At 43.5% G+C, this 24,614-nt stretch overlaps 1 protein-coding gene across 1 annotated transcript in view; it reads right to left on the reverse strand.

Moving 5' to 3' along the window:
• The window catches only part of LOC106722339 (disintegrin and metalloproteinase domain-containing protein 12-like), a 113,204-nt gene that overhangs the window by 77,711 nt on the left and 10,879 nt on the right, over positions 1-24,614 (reverse strand). The gene's annotated exons all lie outside the window — the stretch shown is intronic.

Consider the following 24,614-nt stretch of genomic DNA (forward strand, 5'->3'; position numbering starts at 1 on the left):
GGCTATTGGCTTGCTAGCCGTACAAAAGGCTTGGGTAGTTTCCGCCCAAGTTGGAGAGAGAGAAAGCACGTGGAGTTCGGGAAAGGAGCATGAAGATCTCTAAGCGCTGCTGATCCATACGAACCCAGCTTTTTCCTTAAGAGGGCAACAGAGGTTTAATTTGTCGAACCCACGGAGCTTCAACAACTCCGGGGAACCTATTTACCAAAGCCTCGGAGCCTTAACGACTCCGAGGCAACTACCCTCTAGCCTCTCCCCATCGCCGATCGCAGCCTAGACGTATCCCTGTCCTAAGGACCCCATTGTTGAACCCACGGAGTCTTAACAGCTCCGGGGGACCTGGGAACCGAGTAACACTCACGGAGATACAGCTGCTCCGTGGGAACAAATTCTTGAACCCGCAGAGCCTGAATCACTCTGGGGTCAAGGAACCGAGTTTATTAGAGTCCTCCACCGAGAACTCAAGCAGAGCTGTGCCTGGAAAGCTGACCAGCCTACACTGCGACCACCTTGGGTGTAAGTAAATAATCTTTTCAATCAACCATTACGCCTCCGTTACTGATTCTAGCTCAAGCACACTATACTGCGCCGCGGTTTTCTCCAGCCCCGTGTGCCCGGGCTGCCGGCCACAGCCTGTGTGCACAAAGACGGGCCCCCGGCTTGCCCCGGCTTGCACATGGCGACCCAGATGGGATCGGGAGAGAGCTCGCACATGGTGATCCAGGCGGGATCGGGAGAGGGCCCGCACGCCACCCATTCCAGAAAGCTCACTCCATCCTAGTTGAAAAATCACTGAGATAGATGTAACTTCAGGAAAGATATGGAAAGGGGCCTTGAAGCTAAAAAAAAAAAAGTTGAGAACCTTGGATCTAGTTGGTGCCACTTAAGAGCAGCAGGGGCAAACCTTACCCTGCTGTGCCTCATTCTTTCCACTGTCTGCCCCCTCCCAATGCCTGGCCTGTATTTCAGGGGACAAGGGCAGCCCCCACTGCTGAGGCTGCTCCTTCAGGGTCTCACTCTTACTTCCTTGGTTCCTTCTGCCAGCTGTGGGAGCATGGAAGGAAAGCAGGGGATGAGCTGGGCTGCAAAGTGTATCTACATCTTTGTGCTCTCCTGCCCACCCACTTGCAGCAGAGTACATTGTTAGGAGCATAGGGTAAGGTGATGGGGGGAGCAGTATATGGGCTGCCTGGGGACAGGGAAGGGTGGGGGAAGGCAGCAGAAGCAGTGGCAATCTCCTCTCCAGAGAAGCAGCCACAGGAGCAGCTGGGGCAGGTAGGGGAAGGGGGATCTCACAGCACACGTCTGTTGTTTTGGGAATCACTAACAACTGTATTTTAACCAAAATGTCCCAAACGATTGCATAACAGAAAGAAGGCAAGTTCCATTTGGTTGGTTGTTTTGCTAAACACACACACTGGCAGAGACCTCTTCCATCAAGGAGCTCCAGCCCATCTAGAGTTCTCATGTACCAACAGGTGCCAAAAGCAAGATTCGTACTCTCCAGAGCTTCATAGCATGGGGCGTCACTAGTACTGTGTTCACTGATATGTACCAAAATATTACTCAGCTACACAGTACACCAGCTGTGTATGCACATATATGTGTGTGCCTATAAATATATAGCTATACAAAAAAGATAGGGATTTGTAATAAGAAGCATAAGGTGAGTAAGGAAATGGCTAAAGGGGAAATGAGAATAAATTTATCAGCTGGAGAAAGGCCTGTATGTATCAACTCCATCACAAGTGACAATAAGCCATTATTGTGACGTAACCATGAAAAAGGCCAATTCAATCCAAAAAAAGCACTGGTTTGTGTAGCCTAGCAAAATGAAAGTGGAAATGGCTATTCTTTGGAAGAAGGTGGTTAAACATCCAGAAGAATAGAAGAGATATTTAAGTAAATGAACATATAAGTGAATCTAAGTTTGAATTTAGAAGGTTTTAACTGCCTTCCAACAGGAATATTAAGGACAAGAAGCCTAACACTTTTAAGGTGAAACTTGATAAGTTTATAACTGAGACTGTACGACATGATTGCCTGAAACTGCGGGATACTGGACTCTATCACCTGGGAGTTCCCTTCCATTCCTATATTAAAAGTAGTGAAGCAAGAGCCTAAGGATTATCAGAATAAAGCCAGAGTGTTGCAGCTAGCAACTTTTAAAATATCACTTATTCTCTGAGGCTGGAGCCATAGGATAGTGCGGTACAATAAAAACAGAGTAAAAATTCAGATGCATGTTTGCCTTAAATGAGTTCCGGATGAGTTGACTGAATCCCAAGTAACCTGTCTAGAATAAAAGAGCAGTTTGTCTTAGATTGCAACTCATAGTTCATCCACTATTCTGTTCTAACCATTAGTCCAAATATATAGATTAGTGGCCTAACCTATGACAAGTACATGACCAGCAAGGCACTTTCCATTACCATTTAGCACGTAAATAAGGCTAAAATTCAGCTGTGCATAAAATAGAGACAAATACACAAGCACAAAATATTGTAGTCAAGATGTCATTAATGTCCAATCATAATCTAAATCAGCTAAACTTGGCTTGTCTAAACAACATTGATCATCTCCCCAAAGCTTAGCAAATTAAACCCTTTATTATCTATCTTGAAAGCAATGTTTAAAGAGGGGGAAAAAACCCAGGATCTACACAGACTTACTTCTCTCTCTCCCCCACCCCCCACAAGGCATTTAAGTATTAATGTATTGTGAGAACCAATTAATACTGTAAATATTCATATGAATCAATCTTTATTTTATTTCCCTGCAAAATGCCTCTTATACAAAATGTTAAAGACAGCAAAAAATCAACAAAGGTCTTTGATGAGCCTGAAGACAAGCAGCAGCAGGATGTTTCCATGAATTTCTGAATTTAATTTTCTGTTCCTTCTGTTTCCAATCAAAAAGATCCTCTCCCCAACTTGACAGGTCTGCCAATTTTGAACTAATCTGTATATGCCTTTGTAGCATGTCCACTTGATCTTTCACACTCTGTGTTCATCTTCATGAGAGTTGACTGCTCAGATGAGACATATGAGTTTAAGTCTCACTGATCCTTTTAACTAAACAGCATTAAAACATGCTTTTCAATACTTCAGTTTTATAATTCTAAGAATTATCTCCTGTCACCACTTGTCTTTGCATGAATTATTTCCTTCCTAAAGCTAATTTATGCTGATGAAATAATCTGCAACAGGAAACAGCCCCTCCTCAACCACCCAAATAAAAATCCCATAAACGTTATGGAAGATGTCATGTGTTCAACATTTTAAAATGAACATGGGAATAAAGGTTTAAAATTAAAAGTACTTGCTATTCTTCTAAACTGAAGTTCACTGTAGTCAATGTCACTAACTGGCCAGCTGAACGAACTAGTGACATATTTTAGAGGAAAAAAATACTCTCATAGAAAAATAAAATGTTCATTGTAGAACATACCCCCTAAGCAGTTGGATCATCTTAATCTCCCAGCTTCTGTAATACAACTGTTGGAAGCTTTAAGTCTGTGCACAATAAAGTGCTTTATTCAAGGAACCATATGACTCCATCAGTCATTCAAGCACATGTTTGGCACAGATTGAAAGTGAAAAGCACAGTTAAGTCAAATATTTCAAAACTGAACTTGTCTTTCTAACACACATGGTTTATATATTGGTGTGATATCTATGTAACTTTTCAGCTTTTGTATAATGCCATGGCTATACTACCAAATGTTGCTGTTGCACTAGACTGCATCAGAGTTTTTTTTTTAAATCACCACATGCCAAAAAATAAAACTAAAAAGACAATTAAAGGGAACTATTAAAGTTGACAGGCCTCAAGTGAAACCTTAAAAATATCTTTTGGTTCATCCTACTGTTCTTATTCTGAAAAATCTAATAGTTCCTCAAAGCAAGATGCTGCAACTTATACGATGGGGAGCTCCCTACTTGAGAGCACGGAGGCGGAAAGGGATCTTGGTGTCATTATTGACTCCAAGATGAACATGGGCCGACAATGCGAGGTCATGGTTGGCAGGGCTAACCGGACCTTGTCGTGCATCCACAGGTGCATCTCGAGTAGAGCCAGGGAGGTGATCCTCCCCCTCTATGCGACGCTGGTCAGGCCGCAGCTGGAGTATTGTGTCCAGTTCTGTGCGCCCCATTTCAGGAGGGATGTGGACAACATGGAGAGGGTCCAGAGGAGGGCCACCCGCATGATCCGGGGACAACAGGGCAGACCCTACAGTGAGAGACTGCGGGACTTGAACCTATTCAGCCTCCACAAGAGAAGGCTGAGGGGGGACCTGGTGACCGTCTATAAACTCACTAGGGGGAACCAGAAGGGTTTGGGGGAGACGCTGTTTCCCCTAGCCCCTGCTGGCATAACAAGGAATAATGGGCACAAGTTGATGGAGAGGAGGTACAGATTGGACATCCGAAAAAACTACTTCACAGTCAGGGCGGCTAGGAGCTGGAACCAACTTCCAAGGGAGGTGGTGCTGGCCCCTACCCTGGGGATCTTTAAGAAGAGGCTGGATACTTACCTGGCTGGACTCATTTGAGTCCCGTTTTTGTTTTTAGGGTGAGTGGTTTTGTTTGTGTTTTTTTGGGTTGTTCTCCCGCCCTGGCGGGGGGTCGGGCTAGAAGATCTATTAGGTCCCTTCCGACCCTGAAACTATGAAACTATGAAACATGACTAAAATCCAAGCTTTTTTTCTTGATGTTAAAAAAATCCAGGGCAATAAATTACACTCGTCTCAAGTTTTACACGTAGTACAGACCAGCTCTGTTCTCAGATCAGGTACCACTCACCCTACACAAGCATGGTGTGAATGAAACTAATGTGAGCAGGATTTGGGCCCTGTGTTCAATGCAGCAGGAGCACTGACACGAACAGAAATCCTTCTCTCCGCTCGGTGAAGAGTTTAGTACATTTCAAAATTTCACTTATTGACAAAGAGTGAAATGTGATAACTCGAGTTCTGAAAACAAAAGTTTTCAATTGACTTCAGGGAGCTGAAGGGGAATTCTTGTGTTTTTTAAATGTCAGAAATGATGCTTTCTTTCCTTCTGTGGAATATAAATACATTATGCTCCAGGGAAAAGGGTCTCCTTTAATCCTTCCTGGTAACGCAGCGAAATAGGCTCTGAACAGCTGCTGCAGCCAATACACTCCCCGTTGTTTTCTTTACTGGCAGATTGTTCTCTTAAGCAGTTTCCTTCTGAAAATACACTTACAGCAAACACTAGTGATTAGGTGTTCCCCTCGCACACCCATGCTGGCTTGTTTTTGCTCAGCCCCTTCCTTGTCAGGGCTGCCTCCGCCACCCAGCACATCCACCGCTGAAAGGGGTTCCCCTCTGCAGGTCTCTGACTGTGGTTCACAGATTCACAGAAGTTTAGGGCCAGAAGGGACCTTGCGAGATCATTGGGTTCAGCCCCTCGGCTCCGAGCAGGAAAGACTGCTGGGGTCAAATAACCCCAGCAAGGTGTGTGTCCAGCCTCTTTTTGAAGATGTCCAGGGTAGGTGCCTGCACCTTCCCTGCCAGGAGTCCATTCCAGAGGCTGGTCACATGAACCATGAAGAAGTTTTTCCTGATATCCAGCCTGTAGCCACCACCTAGAAGTTTATGACTGTTGCTCCTGGTTTTCCCCTCAGACGCTTTGGTGAATCGTTGTTCGCCCCTAATGCTCTCCCACAATATTTGTAAGCTGCCACCAAATCCCCCCCCAATATTCTCTTTTCTAGGCTGAACAGTCTCATATCTGTCAGCCTTTCCTCATATGGCTTGCTCTTCAGGCCTCTAATCATATGAGTGGCTCTTCTCTGGACTCTCTCAAGTTTCTCCAGCCTTCCCACCTTGAATTTCAACCCAGCATCTCAGTCAGACACACTCAGAGCCCAGACACTAACCCTTTAAGGGCTTGGTTGCTTCCCCCAGCCCCAACAAGCCTACCAGCTATGCTTACCAACCCCTCCCCACTCGTTCCTTGGCACCTGTATCCCTGGTGGCACAGCTCCAAACCCGGTGGGGAATCAGCTTCTCACGGGATGACGCAGGCTCTCCCCCGTACTGATGTCTCCTCTGGCTTGGGCTGAGTCTGCACCCCCTCTCTCTAAGGCTGGAGTATGATCCTCCCAGCTTCTCTTTGTCTTTTCCCTCCCTCAGCTTTTATGGCTCAGTAACAGTTTGAATGCTCCAATAAAAAGCACACATTGTGCACTGTATACCTTCCTGTCTGGTAAAGCTTATGCACCCTCTACACAGTTTTGCTGCCCTTTTCTTGCAGACCTCTTAAGCACAGCTCACCCACACGGCTTGCAGCCAGGTGAGCTTCGCAGCTGTTACACTTGAAATTTATGAAATTTTCAGTTCACAAAATTAGAAAAGGAAAATTCAAATATCAAGTAAATCAGAGGAAATGATCTGATCACAGAACTTCCATGAGCAGACAAGGAAGTGTAAAAAATGCCAGGTAAGCTTAGCAGCAAATTATTTCTCCACTCTACTGATCATAAAACTGATTTGTGAGTATCAAACCATGGATCTCATTCTGTTCCCAGTTACAACAGTGTAAAAATAGGAGTAACTTCCCTAAGTTTAATAGTAGCCTCTTCCCTACGCCTTCTCCTCTCAGCCCTGCAGTGGGAGCTCTGTGGGTGCCAAGATCCACCGAAAAGGACATTTATTTCTGTTCTGAACAATCAAAAGGCTACCCTCAGATTTACTAGCTATGCACCAAATTCAAATTTAAATTTTCTCCCAGTCTTAGCAGTGAAAAGTGCAGTCAGATGTTTTCCTGGGTTATTTAGTAACTGCCTCTGATAAGGAGTTTAGGGAACCCTTAGTTCAGCCATGTCATACAGTATGCCTTCTCATAAATGATATGGTAGTGAAAAAGGATCTTGTGTAAGCTTGAAACATGCTTTTCATATACATAAGACTCATTCATTCTAAAGCTCCCAGAAAGCACACACAAAAGAGGAAAGCAGCTGATGCACATTTCAGTATTAATTCAGGTAAAAGTTCATAGGAAACATTTTGTGGTGTCAGCCCAATTTTGGTAAATGGCCTCCCGAGGCATATAAACAAATATGAATGATGGACATTACTATATGGCTATACTTGCTACTGGGATAACAACAGTAGAGAAAGGAAACTGCCTGCATCTGTAGTAACATAAGATTAAGTCCTTCGCTTCCAATTTTTTGAAATACAGCTATATTATGAAAAGTAAAAGGTAACATAAGATTCTTTAAGCCTCCCATCCTATCAGTAGATAAAATGTTTGTATGAGTAACCTTAGGCCGGCACTGGATCAGTCCATAACTATTGACCTTTACAGGGTTCTTTAGGATCTGCTAAACTAATGTTGACATTTACTTTTACTAAGATCTGAGGGAAGCCTGCATATCCAAGATATCTTCCTCTGCTATTAATGCAACATTCCTCATATGCCCTATTACTTATGAGAACATTTTCACCAGGCAGCCTAGACTGTAGTAGAATAATTTACACCAGGATTTATAAATGCAGGGCCACGATCAATAGCACTAGACCAATTTACTCCTGCTAGGGGCTTGACCCATTAACAGGGAACAGAAGTAATGCCCAGGAAATACCAAGCTCTTCTTTACTGTAACCTGGAACTTCTAGCAATGATTCTATCATCTCAGATGCACACTTGTTATCAGGAGTTCTCTCCCCTTGTGGCACTCTAAAAAGAGCCGTGGGATAAACTGATCCACAGTTGTTCCTTCACTATATTACACACACACACACAGATGATGTTCTAGCTAAAAGATATTCATCTTGTTCTCTAAAGAAAACTGATGTTATAGCCATGATGGTCCAGAAATTATACAAGGCCATGATTTCTTAGTGTGGTAGATTTCATCGGATTGACATCCATATTTAATATTCAATTCTGTCTCGGACGGCCGGAGCCGACTCGAGGTGATTTAGAAATTACTCGGTCGTTTGGGCGGGCTGGTGAATGGAGAGGCAGACACAGCTTATCGGTTGCAAAAACTTTACTTACGCCGCCTGTAGCCGCGACGCAGGTGGTCCGGTCGTCTGAACAACTATGTCAGTTGCTCCAGCTGGCAAGGCTCAGGCCAGCCAATTCGTCTACAAATCAAGCTGGCAGGGAAAGGGTACATCGGGGTTTGCGCTCGGCGACGGGGAGAAGAATCGATAGGTGATCAGTCTATCGATCAGCTCAGCCACAAGTCAGATCTCTTTAGAGGCACTCTGCAGCGTGCTCAAAGTTCTCCGACTTGGGCGGTAAACGGCCTACAAGGCAAATTACTAGCCGCCACGTAGGAATAATTTAGAACTGGCCAATAGCGGGGCACAAATTTGCATCCAAATGGCAGGAACTCTCTTGCACCGAGGTTTTTCGGTTGCAACAAAAACCTTTGCTGTGCAAGAGGCTCTCATGTGGCGGGAAAATTCCATCGTGCCGAGGCACCAAAATAACTGGGTTGTGACAAATTCAAGTGACACGCTGCTGGAATATGGACCCAAAGAATGCAAACTAAAGCTCTTTTTATATATATATACATATATATATATATATATATATATATCAATGAACAAACACAACTAGCTCAGGGGGCACACTAAGAAATTAATCAATGCACAGTACTGATGAATAAAGGTGCTCATACAATGCCCAGCCCCATCTATACTTATGTCCATATGTTCATTTCACTTGTTTAATGTAGTGTTAAGTAAAAGAGCCAGAAAATATTCCATTTGATTTTTTAACGTCACATCAACATTTGGACTCAATGCAGTCCATGTTTTAATTTAATCGTTCACAGATAGGCAGTCACACACACAGTCTTTTTTCGTTTGTGCAATCAGCTATTCTCAGCATTAGAAAAAAGTATTAAAAGCAAATAAAATAGTAACCTTTCACCCTGTCAGAAAGGGGTTTTTTTGTTTTGTTTTGTTTTTTGCTGTTTAATGTGCACATATAAATAGAATATACAACTGGTACCAGATTCCTGTTAACAAATATCTTGTGAAATAAACTGGCTGTGGACACTTTTTAGCCAAGTTCTAGATCCAGCTTTTTTATGCCTCACTGTACATTATCCAACAAGGTTAACAGGCCATGAAATTCTCCACTTGTTGCCATATTAGATCATATATTTGGGACAAGAAAGAATGTGTTTATCCAATCTATGGTTTCGTCATGTTGAACTTCTGGACAGGCAAACAAACAGAATCAATCCAAAATTCTCGCATTTTTATTCAAGTTCCAAATAAGGGAGGACACTGAAATGAAGTCATTTTTGTATATTTCATGGTCTTGGAATTATATAGGGCAGTGGAAAAGATTACTGAAAGAAATAAAAGTAAGAGTAATGAAGCAATGGACTTTACTTTTTGCTAGATAGTGAAGTTAATTAAATAATTCTTTGAAACACCAACACTTTACATTAGATAACAACATATTTTCCAAGTATTATACAGACATTATATCATTAATATTTGAGGCAAGTACTATTGTACCCATTTCACAGATGGTAAGACTAAGGATAAAGTAACTTTTCCATTCTCCGTCTGGAGTTTTACCGTCTTGATTTTCAGTTCTGACTTCTATTCCCATGATCATTTAATTAGCCCATGCTTTCAACTATTTAAACTTTTTTATTAAAATTATAATTATTAAGGCTAGGGACAGAAGTTACACATAAACTGATTCAAGTAATAAGAAACTGGTTTACACCTGTAACAGAACAGACATTCAGTGCACATAAATCAGTTTGAAAATAGCTGAAACTGGTTTGAGATAAGCCTGGTCGAATGTAGTATCAGACTTAACTGATTTGGGTCAAACTGGTTTATGCAATGTCTGTCCCAGACCCCTTCCTGGTTCAAGTTAAATCACAGTCCCTTGGCCTCCCAGCATGCTTTCCAGCCCTGGGCTGGGCTTTGCTGTCTGCTTCAGCAGAGAAGGGTTGGGGGGAGGTGGGGGAGAAAGGGACTGCTTTCCACAGGCAAACCATGGCTGGAGTTTGGGCTCAAGCAAGGGGGTTAAACTTCCCTTCCCCTGAGTACAGAGCTGCCCTGCCTTGCTAAAAGCTTACTGCTGGCTGTGACTGATTACAAATCCCAGAGGCACCTGGAAGCAGGACGAGTAAATGATGAGCATCCCTGCAGAGTCCAGCTGCTGTAATTCTGGACTGCAAATCCCAGAGACCTTGGGGGCAACAGGAAGAGGAAGTGAACACACAGACCGTGTTGGCTATGTGCCAGAGAGTAGTGCTCTAATGCCCCCTGGCTGCTAGCCTGACCTACTGCAGGCATGTGGCTGCATTACCTGAATCAAAATCAAATTTCTGTCCAGTTGTTTCTCAGTTTAATCTCTGAAGCTTACACTAACCTGCAAAAACTGAATCGATTTAGCCTCAGGCTTTTTGACTGTCTGTACTTAGCCCAAGACACTTACTACAGAATTCACTTGATGATGCTCCAAATCTTGCATATCTCTTTTCCGTGTTCTTTATGGCCCCAATTTTGAGCATGACAAATACTTGTTTAGAGACCAGCCATTTTAAAAGGTAAGAGTAATGTTAAAAAGGCATCAAATAATGAAATGTAAGGATCAGCTTCAAGAATAGCCCTTATTAGAGATTTTCCCTCATGTTACTTTAGTGTCAGTTTACTACCTTCTCCAAAGGCTAGTCTGGACACCGGCCAAACATTTCTAGTTTATTTTAGGACCACTGAAAACTATAGTACAAATACTGCGATCTGTAACAAAAGTTTCAGGCATTCCTACATTGACCTTTTTAGGTATTAACTACCTTTCATTAATTGGCAATTACCTTGAGTTTAAAAAAATTTATAGGGAAGACAAACTCTTAAACTCCATCTGAATGCCAACTGGTCAACAAACTCAAAATCATTTCATGAACTCAAAACATATAATTATACAGTTAAATTTGAACACAGCATAACAATTTTAACATAACAAGATTAAGCACAAATAACACTTTTCCCTTTTACTATACAAGAGAAACATAATGTGCCAGTGGCAGCAGTGCTGAGAGATTTTTCTACCTGTGACCATAAAGATAATGCTCAGACTAGCATTTTATGGCCTTACCTTATCAAAGAAATGATAGCAGTAAAAAGATGATACCTATCTCATAAATTTTACCAAATATTCTCACATACAAATGTTTCATCATAGATAAATCTCATTGGGATGAAGCCTAAGGGCCAGATTCAATAAAGGACTTAGGTGGCTATGTTGAATTTAGGTGGTATGTAGGCACATACATGCAAAATTATGATCCTGAATGTCCCACTCAGAAGCTCAGTGCCTTGTTTAATCCTTAGCCCTACTGGATTCCAGAAATTAGGTATTTCTCTACCCAAGTGCCCTGAAGAGCTCAATCAAATGTGGTCTATAAAAGCCTACTGATGACATAATGAAAGGATCAGGCTCTATACAAACTCCATTTGGGATGAAACTTTCTTTTAAAAGAGTTGGAGGAGGTGACAGTACCTGCCTCTTCTACATAAGGGTCTAGTGGTTATAGTACTCACCCCAAAGTCTGGAGACCTGAAACTTAACAATCTGTTCTGTTGTCTGACAGCTGAGGGGCACTCATCATCCCTATTACTGAACCTCAGTCACTGTGCAGAAAGGGATTCACAATTCATCATGCCAGAGACTGAGCATGACTGTTGTCTAGTGCAGTGGTTTTCAACCTTTTTGCATTTGCGGACCCCCTTTGGAAATTTCAAATGGAGGTGAAGACCCCTTGAATTGTATTGTGGGTATGTACACACTTTTGACTGATCACAGCCATCTTTTGTGGACCCCTTAGACATAGTCTGAGGACCTCCAGGGTCTTTGGACCACAAGTTGAAAATCACTGGTATAGTGGTTAGTCACCCCCCTCCCAAAGATAAAAGTCTTGAAAGTAAGGATCACAACCAGGATTTCCCTCCTCCCCAGGTACTTGCCTTATCAATTAAGATGCAGAGTCATGCTCTTTCTTGCACAACATCTCTGATCCAATAAAAGTTGAATTTTTTCATGCAATAGCCCAGTTTCAGCATGATGTTTGAAGAGTGCCCCCACCAAGAATAGGCTATGATCTGGTGGCTGAAGGACTGACTCTTCTTAGATGACAGATGAAGACTCCAATCTCTTAAGGCAAGGGAGAGAACTTAACCTGGGTCACTGGCCCTATCACATCTTCTGGCCACATTTTTAAAGAAAAGTATGCTCTGTTCAGTTCTTTGAAAGAAAGGCGCAGCCATTTACCTTCAGGGAATGGTTTCATACTGCAGATCCTAAGCAGAGGGAGACACCCTGCAAGCATGAGTAAAATGTGTGTTCATTACCTCTAAGCAGCTTTCTGCTAAATGTACTGACTCTAGGTGGCTTCTAGGACATTTTGGCTACCATTCTGAAACACCTATTTTTCCCCATTCACCATACAAGGGGCTTAGTCAACTCAGCTTGCTGTAGCATAACTAAGGATAGATGAACAGGACAACAGCCCCAGGCACCGATTTAGAGAGGATGCCAGAATGGCAACCACCAGGGAGCAGGCCCCAGATGCAGTGGCCAGATCAGTGCAGGGAGTGGGGAAAGGCAGCCCTGGCAGCAGTGACTAGGCAAGGTACAGGAAGCAGCAGCTGCCAGAATCAGGTAAGATCCTCTGGTACTCACCCACTGTCCCAACCGCCTGCAGAGGGTTCGGGATTGAGAGTGTGGTCAAGGGTAGAAAGATAAGAAAGGTTTATTGACTTAACAAAAACACTACTACGCATAGTAACAAGACAAACAATGACAGACAAGAATCATTCACGTTGGCAATTTATCGGCAGTCCCCTTTGATGCCTGATGTATGACAAGTTTCTTTTCTGCAAAGCTCAGCGAAGTCAGGCGTCCCCGATCAGCACTGTCCGAGAGGTACTGGAAAGGACGCTGGTATTCAGTCCTTAGGCTCCTCGAGATCCACGAGCCCACTGATTCAGGCCAGTAGCTAATTAGCCCCTTTCACAAAGCTGTCTTCCCTGTAAATGATTTCCAGATGCACCAGCCAATGTATAACTTCGGAGCTGTGCTGATAACATACAGCCATTCAGATTCTCTTTACTTCAACTGTCCTTAGGACTGACCAATAACTACAAGCCTTGCATTCCTTTGATAAGGTTAATTTTAAGTACACCACAGGGCCTTACTACTTCAAGGCTTTTTAAAATTTACTAGACCTTATCTTATACAAGGCTTTACTACATCTTAAACTTTAATTAGGCTCTTAGCAACAACATATAGCTTAATGTCTGAACAAATGCCAGAAAAACACTTGATTTAATCTTCATAGAGCCTTCAGCAAGCACCTTTATCACACAGACATAATTTCAGCTGTCACAACCCACCACCATCCCAGTTCTCTGTTGCTCAGTACAACAGTCCCCTTCCTCCCCCTCACATCTCTACCCACATCCAAAATCATAAAATGCAAGCATAGGACTAGCCTCAGCTAGTCTACACTGGCACAGCATTATTTTAGCCCTTAGAATTATGTTAGCTCACATCAGCTGAGGATCTGATCCATGACTCATATTAATGATGAAACTTGGGAAAGTTACATCATTACAGCTGGTGCTGCATTGCTGTAACTTATTTCTGTGTTGGAGGTCTGCAACAGAACAGCTACAGTGGTGGCTACAAATCTGGTGTGGACTGATAAGATTCTTAAGGGCAGAAGAAACAATTGTGACCATGCATGTAGTTTAGTATCCCAAGTAACATAGGACAGAGGATTTCACCCAGCAAATTCTAGCAATAAACTCAGTAATTTATGCTCTGACTAGACACGGCCTTAATCATCACATGGAGAACTCAACAGCTAGTCTACCACACAAGACAACCACCAGCTTTAGAAGCTTTCCAACAGCATACCAAAAGACCAATACTGAAAACAACATTAAAGCAGATGTAAATTATCTAAGTCTATTCCATTATGAAATACAGTTATTGTAGAGAATGGCATTTTGTTTCTTCTTATAATAGTGACAGATGCATGAACAATCACAGTTACAGATGTTACCAGACTGCTGTATGCAGGACATTTTGCAGCTATTCATCCAGATTTCTCTTGAGAAAACTGAACAAGGGTCAACATGCTCGACTGGATGGTTAGAATCTTCTGAGGAAAGACAGCTTTTTCTGAATTCATTGTCATCCTTTAATTAAAAAAAACCCTCTAAAACAATCAACAGCTATAATGACATGTAGATAGTGTTCCGCATTTTCAGTTTTTAGTTTTTAAAAAATCTGGGATGAAATTAGGATTAAAGGAAGAAAGGGGAAAAAATCAGTTTAAAATGAGCGGGGAGAAATTGGCGGTGAGGGAGGGAGGAAGGTTGGGACTAGGGAAGGAACGGGGGGGGGGGTGGCGCACTGTCAGCTGCTCCTGGGGCTGCAGCAGGGAGCAAAGTGAGGGCAGCTGTCAGTGGATGCAGGGTGGAAGGGCGCGGGCTCTTGTTGCAACACGTACCCTGGGAGAGCTGCAGGATGGGGGGCTGCAATGGGCTCTTCCTGTGGGGCGCATGCTCCCAGATATCTGTGCAGGATGAGAGCTGGCTGCTGCTGCAGGCTGGGGCCAGTGGCAGCACCAGGCTCTTTCCAGCACTCAGGTGGGTGGCAGCCTGTTCTTGTCCCACATGCAGATCTGGGAGCTGCACTCCCTGGGAGGGTTGTGGGGCTCTGCCAGGCAGCTCATGGGGGGCACGGGCCCCCAGATGTGCAAGCGGGCGGCCCAGCCCCCCCTAGCCCACAGCCCTCCCAGGGGACATATAACAACAAGAGCCACACTCCCCTGCCCCACACCCACTGACAGCTCCTCCCAGTGGCTCCCTGCTCTGGGCGCTGGGAACTGTGAGCCTGCAGAGCCTTGCAAGAGAACCTGGCCCCGCTCACTGCAGTGGGTGCTGCACCTGGCCACTCTGCATGGGTCTGCATGGCTGGAGCTATTTCCTGGGGGTGCAGGGCTCCTGGCTCTAACTCAAGGCGGGGTGGGAAATATTGATGCTGGGGTCGGGCCCCCGCCCCGCCCTCCGACTCCGCACCACTGCCCCCCTCCACCCAAACGCCAGGGTAGCCTGGCAACAGGCTGCTGCAGCAGGGGGAAAGGTCGAGAATACAGCCAGGGAAGAAAGGCAAGGCATGGCACCATGTGCTCCCTGCTGCTGTTAATTGAGTTTTCTGGTTGGTAAAATCAAGTGACACATGAAAATTAAAAAAGTTTGTGAGATTAGGGATAAACAGGCCATATCTGGACCCTTTAATGGGGCATTAATAAAAGAGAGAACCCAACATGACTGTGTTAATGAATTCATGCATGCTGTTTATTTTGGTGGGCAACCACTGTTTCTCGCGGAAGGACCGATTGGCAACTTTGTGCAGCAGTACTGTCCAGGAACAAAAACTCTTCCTAATGCAGATAATCTCACTTTTAAGTACCTCAGAGAAAATGACAAAGCTCTAGTATCTAAGGCCATGTGTAGATGAAACGATGGGCATATGTGTACAACATTTTAAAGTGGCTTAAATGCTTTTGCACCACTTTAATGGTGTTGGTGTTCGCACACGTTGGCGGGGTATTGCACAGTAATTCCAGCCGCTGTAGCAAATTTGGCAGCGTAATGTGCCTTAAATGACTTGAGGCACAGCAAACTAAAATTCCTCTGAGGAGTTTTAGTTTGCTGTCCTACAACCACAGAGCGAAGCACTGGGCTCCATGCAGCTCAGGGACTCTGCAGGAAGCCTGTGCAGGCAGCCTGGCAGCAGACCAGGAAGGCAGGCTCTGTCCAAGATCTTTTTTTTCCCCCTGGAGCCTGCCTACTTGCCTGAGCTGTGCAGGGTCCTGGTGCTTCCCTCTGCAGCTGTGGTGCCTCCCAGGACTGCCCAAGGTGGGTGCCAGAGGGAAGCATCATCCCCCACCCCACAGCCCAGGGACTGCTCTGCTTGCTGGCAGGTTGCCCTCCTCTCCCCACTACCGGAGAGGCAGGTAAGTTCGGGTGTGTTCATGACACGGGGGTTTTAAGGGTCCTAAATTAAAGTGGTGTTTTTAAAAACCCACCACTTCAATTTAGGGCACCCATTTCATCTACACACACCCTTTAGTGATTGAAAGAATTAATGTAAATGTGAAGTCTAGTTTGATTTTTGACGCATCCCCTGATGCATTGAACCATGCAATTCTTGGCCTTTTGTTTTTGTTTTTTTTATTTCAAAGCCAAAAAGCCTGCATTGTTTTGTGCATATGTGACATTCATCCCATTTACTGACACCCCAAGCATCCATGCAGCAGTAAATGCAATGTTATAGATGTACCAACTGACTTGGGAAAATGTGGCCACCACTAATAGGGATTCTGCCTCCTATATGGCTAAGTTTTCACGGGAGATAAAACTCAATCACAGACCGGAGCTATTACAAGTTACTTGTCCCATTCATTTAATTCATGTTGCGCTATCATCAGCCACAGCTATTGAAGAAATGAGAGATGTGAAATCTTTTGTCATTGGATTTGGGGCTGTTTTCAAGCATGCAAACAAGCTGAAGGTTTTGTTTGATAAACTACGAGATGACTGCAAATTTGACTGTCAATTACCAACTCCTGTTGTGCCATGTCAGTGGATAAGTTTGTACCTGGCTACATGTCATGTAAATAAGACTAGGACTGTGCTAATGCTTATTTTAGATCACCCTGAGCGTCAGTGCTAAAGCACAAACTGAAAAAACAGGCAAATAATCTCAGTGACCACCAGATTCTGTGCACTAAGGTTATGTTCATTGTTGAGAACTTGGATTCGCTGTCTGAAATGCAAAAGGCACTGGAGTTCTCTCCTGCTGCCACCAACATGACATTTTCTAATACAGATGTTCACCGCATCCTGCCAACCAAAATATAATCTGAATTGAATACAAAAGCTGCAACAGAAACATACAGTGAGAAAATGCAACTGTTTCTTGAAATCCTTCCGACCTTGCAACAAGAAAGAACCAAAAAAACTTTCAACGACTTATACACTGTTCTCTGTGAAAAATGGCAGGCAACTATAACACATCATTTGAACCATGAAGTGTTTGGTGCTGTAACTTGCCATGCCAATCCCTTGCTCCTCATTTGTGCCTCTCTAGTTACCCGGTCTTGCAGCCTGACAGTTTGACCCCTGGTACCAGTTACTGAGACCATTGATGCTTCTCACCTGCCATGTCTGATGGAACTTAATCTTGGGGGATGTTGTTAACCCCAGTTCAGTGGTATTGTGTTGGATCTGATCATTAGCGCAAGGTCCTTGGGGCTCCGCCTCCCCTATACACCGCCTAGCGCCAACCCATTGGAATGTTACACGGACGCAGTTTTTACCAGTCACCTCTCTCATCTTGTCCTACAGATCCACCGCTGCCTCGGCTTCAATCTTCGCAGCTGGACTTCCACTTCACTCCTCCAAGTAAGTAGCCTGACTTTTCTGCATCAGGCTGTAGGGGCAGCTCCTCATTCAGGGGCTGCCACCAGTCAGCTCTCCCGGGACCTTGACCTCCTCCGCAGCCTTCCCCTGGATGCCAGGAACTTCTTTCTGGTCCCCCTGCTGGACCGCTGTGCGGGGCTTTTAGCTCTGCCCCGCTGCCTCTGCTGGTGAATCGGCATCGGCACACACTTATAAGTGCGTCCATGCCAGCGCTGGCTTCTTGTCCTTTTCCAGTGTCCTTACCCCTGTTGGCTGCAGCTCAGTATGCCGCAGCACTGCCAGTAGGCCTTGTGGCGTGGTAAGCCCACTGCCGCTGCCATGCTCCTGCGGCTTAGCATGCTACGGTGCTGCTGGCAGGGCCCACAGCGCAGTGATTGCTGCATTGCTGCCCTGTTCCTGTGGCTCAGCGTGCTGCGGGGCTGCCGGTAGGGTCTGCAGCACAGCGATCCCACTGTTGATGCCATGTTCCCATGGTTCAGCATGCTGCAGGGCCATCAGCAGGGTCTGCAGCATGGCGATTGTGCCACTGCCGTGATGCTCCTGCAGCTAGGTACACCACGGCACTGCCAGCTGTAGCAGAGGCATGGGGATTCTGCTGTTGCCGCCAGGCTCCCGCAGCTGGGCGATTTCACTGCGCCTGCCACAGGTGCCAAAGATTCCTTTGAAATGTCATCCAGGTGTCTAACCCCTTCCCCAAAGGTGAATTTTGCAGATTATGACTGCTATGCCAGAGTGTTTCAACCATTTGCCAGCAAAGATGAAATTTCCCATCTTAAAAGTGAATGCACTAGTTACATGAATATGCCTATACCTGACAACGGAGAACCGGATGCACTGACTTTTTGGAATACCCACCAAGACACACCTCCCAGCTTTAGTAAAGTTGCACAACGAGCTTTGAGTGTACCCCCCAGATCAGTGGATGCAGAACACTTATTTTCAAACCTGGACTATGTCCAAGAGAGCAAGAGGCTCAAAATGAGTGAGGATACACTTAAGAAAACCATCCGAGCCTATGCAAACCAGGATTTCTGGAAAAATTATTAGTTTTGATGGGACACATATATTATGTTTATATATAAAAAGTTAAGCCTAACCTTACTGTTCTCCGTTCTTTTTCTAATAATTCAAAATCAGTTTATGAAAAACTGAGTTTACACACAAAAACCTTAAGAAAAATAAATATTGTTGGACAAAAAATTGATTTTATTTTTAATGTTTTAAATCCTTGTTCATTGATACTTCTATGATAGTATCCATGAACAAGGATTTTAAAATGTCAAAAAAGGATGATGGTAGTTCTGGCGAGTACAACTATTTCTTGCTGTAATACGAATGTAGAAACGGTTTAAACGTGTATGAATTGTCAGCATACTAAAAAGTATACAGGTTTCCCTCGATTTATGCGGGTTCTGTATGGGCCATTTGTGCCAGTTAACAGGGATTTGAACTGAAAAATGGGTGCAAATCAGTAAAAACTCAATGACAAAAAAATCAGGGAATTTATCAGCGAAAATCAGTAATGCAGAACACTACATGTAGACTAGAAACTAATCAACCAAGTGACTAAAACCAGTAAGGAATTCCAGAACTCTTAGAGAGACAACGTTTCAAGAACTATTTCCTAAGTGACACTGTTTTCTGAGGACAAAGTTTGGAAATAGATATAGTTTGAGCCTATTTATAATGACATGCGACATTGAGTATCATTCAATCATTACCACTGATTTCAGCCTTAGGTTTAGGCCATGGTTAGTTTTGGCCAGTGAAGGAAAGGATCCTACTCTTCCCTTCAAAACCGCAATCCTCACTCTTCGTAGCCACCACGGGGGATTCAGCCAGATCCCATTTGCTTTGCAAATGCATCCCATTTGCAGTTGCAATTTCAAACCTTGATTCCTTTAACATTAGAGATACAGCAAAGGACACTTTTCTTGTGAAAGTAATACATTGGTTTATACATTCATGAGCATAAAAGAACAGAACTTTACTGAGTTACCATGGACTCTGGTAAAAAGCAAAAACGAAATGGGAGAAACACTGGTACTCGCAAAAGAAAATCAGGGAAAACAAGAAATCCCTTCATCACCAATACCAAAGAGTCGCAACTTCTGAGAAGAATTGGATACTGCATGAAATATACAGCTGAAGAGAGCTTGCCAATGTAATGGAACAGGGCCACGTAAGCATTAGAATAGTTCAGACCTGCATTGTAAACACCCTTAGAAATGTCAGTAAAAAGCCAACACAGAAATCACCATATCAGCCCTCAAACACAAAGGCTCAAGTAGTAGAATCTCAGATCAAAAATGAGAAGCTTGACAATAACAACAACAAATATGGGGTTTGTTACACTATCACTGATACACATGTGTGCCCTGCTCCATGGCCCCTGCTGGCTCTGAACCAGCAGGGGTTTGAAAGTGACACACTGTCTGCTTGACAAATAGATCTCACTGCTGTCAATTTACATGTAACACTAAAGCCCTTGCGCACAAATGAATTCTGCCCAAAAGGAAGCATATGAATACTAAATAAAACGAAGCCCTGTTGGACTCCATGGGCAACTGGCACTGGCAATTTGAGATACGTTAGAAGCATAAGGGCCACTAGTGATAAAACTGTCAGGATCAGGAAATATGAGATCTGAACCAGGAGGGTGAAGAACCAAATAAACTATTATAAAAAAAACAAGCTTTTTAAACAGAATTTCATGATCAATAGCATCAACTGCAGCTGACAGCTTCAGTAGAAGTAACAGATAAACATAACCCTGATCTGTTGCAGTCATTCACATATCATTAGAGGACTGGCACCAGGGTAGTAGCTGTGCTGTGAGTAGGATGAAAAGTAGTCTATAATGTATTCTGGAGATCATTAGCTCGAAGAGACTCCTCACAGCTGGATAGCAACCTTTCCAAAAACCTTCAAGGAAAGGGAGAGATTAGAAACTTGAGAGAACACCAAACAAATTGGTTTCCTTCTCTATTCACAGCAGAAATTAACACAATCAGTTATGAAAGGATTTGGGAGGATAAAAGATCCTCAGTAAGCATAAGCAGGCACGTGCCCACTGAAGCCCATGTACATACCTGTTGCTGATCTTGCCCAGGCTGTTTGTAAGAAAAGCCTATTTTGTCAACAGTTCAATAAGAAGGTGGTTATAGATATTCCCGCCAGCCCCAAACTACTTATGAGTTTGAGGGGGGAAACCCTTTAAAAGGAACTCTGAATGCTGCAGAAGAAATAGGAGGGCACGTGGTAAAAGAGAAAAATACATTTTTCTCTCATTTATTTCAGTTATAACAATCTTGCATGCAGTGCAGAGGAAAAAACCAGAAACATGATTTCAAAGTTAATACATTTCATACTGAAAGTTTTTATCTTCTGCTGTGATAAGGGACACTTAAGACTGAGAATAATTAAACTATAAGCTTTTTTCACGATTTGTGTGTGGATTTAGGAGCACTTTATGTATTGCCACATTCTCCGTTTCCCCTGCTTAGTCAGTGAGGCCCTGATGCCACAAAAACGTACACAGGTGTTTAACTTTACACATTGTGAGAATTCCTGTTAAAATTACTAGATTACCCCAAGTCTGAAACCTTACACGTGTCTTTGCAGAGTTGGAGTCTGACTCAATTTCCCTTGTTGTCTGGGTGGGTCTTGTACCAATCGAGAGAAAAACAATTTAAAATTGGAAACTGTGATTGAAAAACCATAAAATTTGGCAGAGGGACTCAGGTGTACACTCTGAAACTATTTAAAATTCTTTTTTTTTTTTTTTTAAATAGACTAGGTTACAAACCTGACAAAGTCTTTAATATTTACACAGCCATCTAAATACAGCCTGCAGTTATTTGTGGCTGCCTATTGTTCTTTAAAACAGCTAGATTTTAAAATCAATTTTCAAAGTAGATCACAGCCCAGACTTCTGCTTTAATCACTAAATGGGTGTTTAGGTAAAAATGAGGATGTGCTGACAGTTACTGCAAATTGCTTATACAGTGCTACACTGCAAATGCATTATTACTCATGTCCCATTGTATTCAGGAGGCAATATATGATCTAAAAAGCATGCCAGCAATACAGTCCTATGGTCACAACAAAGGAACTTCCACCCTGCCCAGAGAAGGAACGCTGGAACCAATGATCTCACAAGGTCCCTTCCAACCCTAAACTTGTGTGAATCCGTGAATCTAGATTTCTACAAAGTGAAGGGGAGAACGTGACAGTGCTAAATGAAGCTCAAGTCCCTGCTGTCTGAGTCAGGCTGCTACTACAAGTCAAAGTCAGCTTTGGTAAAAGCTCAACTGCTCTAATAATGGACACGGGATTATCCTGTGTGCCAAGACAGCTGAAAGAACTTCCCTCACTGAATGACTTCACCAGATCTAGAAGCAAATGACTGTAACTGTCAACATCCATACAACAAAGAGAGTGCGTACAATTCTCCATAGATCTGGAAAGTCAAATGCCTTCCCTGCTCCACAGAGAAACAAGGATTTAATAGAAAAGGCTTTTAAGTAAATACTCTGGCCAAAGGTTTCTGGCCTAAAGGTACTTGACAATTAGAGACCAAGTCAGTTAACTTTACACAAATAAAACCCTTCCTGAAGTTTAATGGGAGTCCAGGTCAAACATGATTTGGCCTTTAAGGAGTTCTCACAAGGGTAAACAACTGCAAGTCTCCATCTACCTACAATATCCAGGAGACTGTGTTCTTAAATAAACAATAAGGCATATTTTGGTTAATACCAGTATTTATGCATGAAGATATTTTAAGGTAAGTATCTGTCTGTATACTCCACATCATGCTACAACCTATTATTTTAGATACAATATACAGAACAGTGGGCCAGCCAAGACTGAAACTCCCAGTATAACTCATCAACCCAGAAGATAATATGAACAAAAGCAGAATACTGCACAATCACAAATGCTGCTTTTAGAGCTGCTCAATAAAAAGGAATACTTTAAACAATGACGAGATGTCATCATTACTGCTGAAAACTCAATTCTTCCAGCCGTTAATCCAACAGTTTCCAGTTAAAAAACATTATCTAGGATGGTTCTCAATTCAAAATGACATATGTCATTTCATCTGAAGTGACCAGTATGTCTTTCCTTAAGAAAACTATATAATAAGGATTCCACTAAGCACACTTCCAAACTCCCTTTATGATCAGATGGTATTGCGCTTAGCCCTTGGTTTGTTATAAAGATTGTTCATTTCTATACTCATGTCTTTACTCAGCCATTTTTCCTTCCTGAAATTCCTTACCTCAATTTCCTCCCTGAGGGTGTTTCATGAACAGATTAGTACCCCTCTAGTGGAAGAAATGGCTCATTGTCTTTGAGAGGCTTCTCTACTCAAAAAAAAGCAAGTACCTACTTTTGCCTCAGTCATTACAAATACCAACTGAAATACAATGGATTTATGTTAAAATAGGAGGTATATTCCCCCTTTGTTTTAATACTTCTGCAACCTTTCAGAAGAGAACAGTACAGATCGCCTACACTTAGAAAACAAAATGTTGGCTAATGCACGTTAAAATCCTAGAGCTGATGAAGCACTTCTAATTATAATGCATGTTAATTAGTTGAAATAAACCCCAGGCTCCCCATTAAAATAACCTGTCTTGTCAACTCCAGGATTTTTAGGCTAGGTGCAGACATTCAAAAAGCCTGAAGCAGAACTGATCTAAGTTAATGCAGTTTTCTGTAAGCACTGTAGTTCAGATGAGTAGTGAACAGAACACACATTCGCCCTTTTGGGGGCGGGGGGAGAAATCTTGGACCAGGTTCTGCCCGTTTGTAAACCAGGCTGTGCGCCAAACTTCTGTTTTGTTACAGGTATAGACCGGTTTTGCGTGCTGAACTTCTGTGCTGTTACAGGTACGGACATGACCTTTTCCTAGTGAACACAACGGCAAACTCCAAGTGAAAATCTGCTACGTGTAATTTAGAGGCTAGAGAATAGTTAAAATGTTTTAAATTGGAAAAACACATGCCAATATATTTGAAGTGATGTGTCCTACTTTCTTTGCAGTATAACATAGTTCTCCAGTTTAACAACTCTCTTATATCATATACACAATGACAAGCTCTAGCTAAATCGGGGGCTAAGAGCCAGGACCCTTGAGTCTGATTTGTGATGCTGCCACAGATTTCCTGTGTGAATTGGGGGCAAGTCGCTTAACCTTTGTCTTGCTCTTATGTTAGTTTTACAGCTGAAGAAATAACAGATCTAAGCAAATACTTATTCAAATACTTGGACAGATTCTCTTGGACGCGGTTCTCTTTGAATGACTATTTTCATAAATAAGCTTTTTATGAACAACAACAACAAAACTTCTTGGATCTGAACTGCCCAAAGTGGTCTGTGCCCTGCATGCCATTATCCCTTTATCCCTTGTGCCCTGCGTAGCATCTCCATTACACAGTCTGCAGCCCAGGTTTCAAATTGGACACTCAAATATACAATGCCAGTGTCTTACTGTTGGTGCTTATTTATGAAGTTATCCACTCAGAGGAAAGCAGCAGTGCCACATGACACGGGATACTGGCGCATTGCTGGTTACCCATTTCAAATATCTGCAAGGAACTGTCCACAATCTGCACTGGGGATTAACAGCTGAGGACACGCGGGAGGGATGTTCAACAGGCACATGAAGCTCCCCCATTCCTTTACAGAAAAGCCACGAAGGGAAAAGCAAAAAAGCCTGCGGACTGATGACCTGCCTGTCCCCAGCTCCCTCTCCCCCATCTCCTGGAGGTCTTGGAAGGCCGTGGTTTGGTTTGGTTTTTCCTGTCAAACGCTTTGGGATCCTCCACTCGGCACAACTAAAGCTAGGGAGAGGGTTGCTGGTCAAATAAAGAGGAGCCGCAGGTTCCTAGTTGTAATGCTCAATCGCGAGGAGCTGCCCCCAAATCCCCGGGAAAGAAAGAGGCTTGCTCGCTGCTGCCTGCCGGGGGGGAGATCCGGGGGGAGCAGGTCTCGCTGCAGCACACGCGGGAACCCCCCAGGCTCCGAGGGCAGAGGGAGCCCGTGGGCAGGGGCTCGCAGAGCGCCTCCTCCTCCACCTCCGCG

The sequence above is a fragment of the Alligator sinensis genome, unplaced genomic scaffold, assembly GCF_000455745.1.
Source record: "Alligator sinensis unplaced genomic scaffold, ASM45574v1 scaffold193_1, whole genome shotgun sequence".
NCBI lineage: Eukaryota > Metazoa > Chordata > Crocodylia > Alligatoridae > Alligator > Alligator sinensis.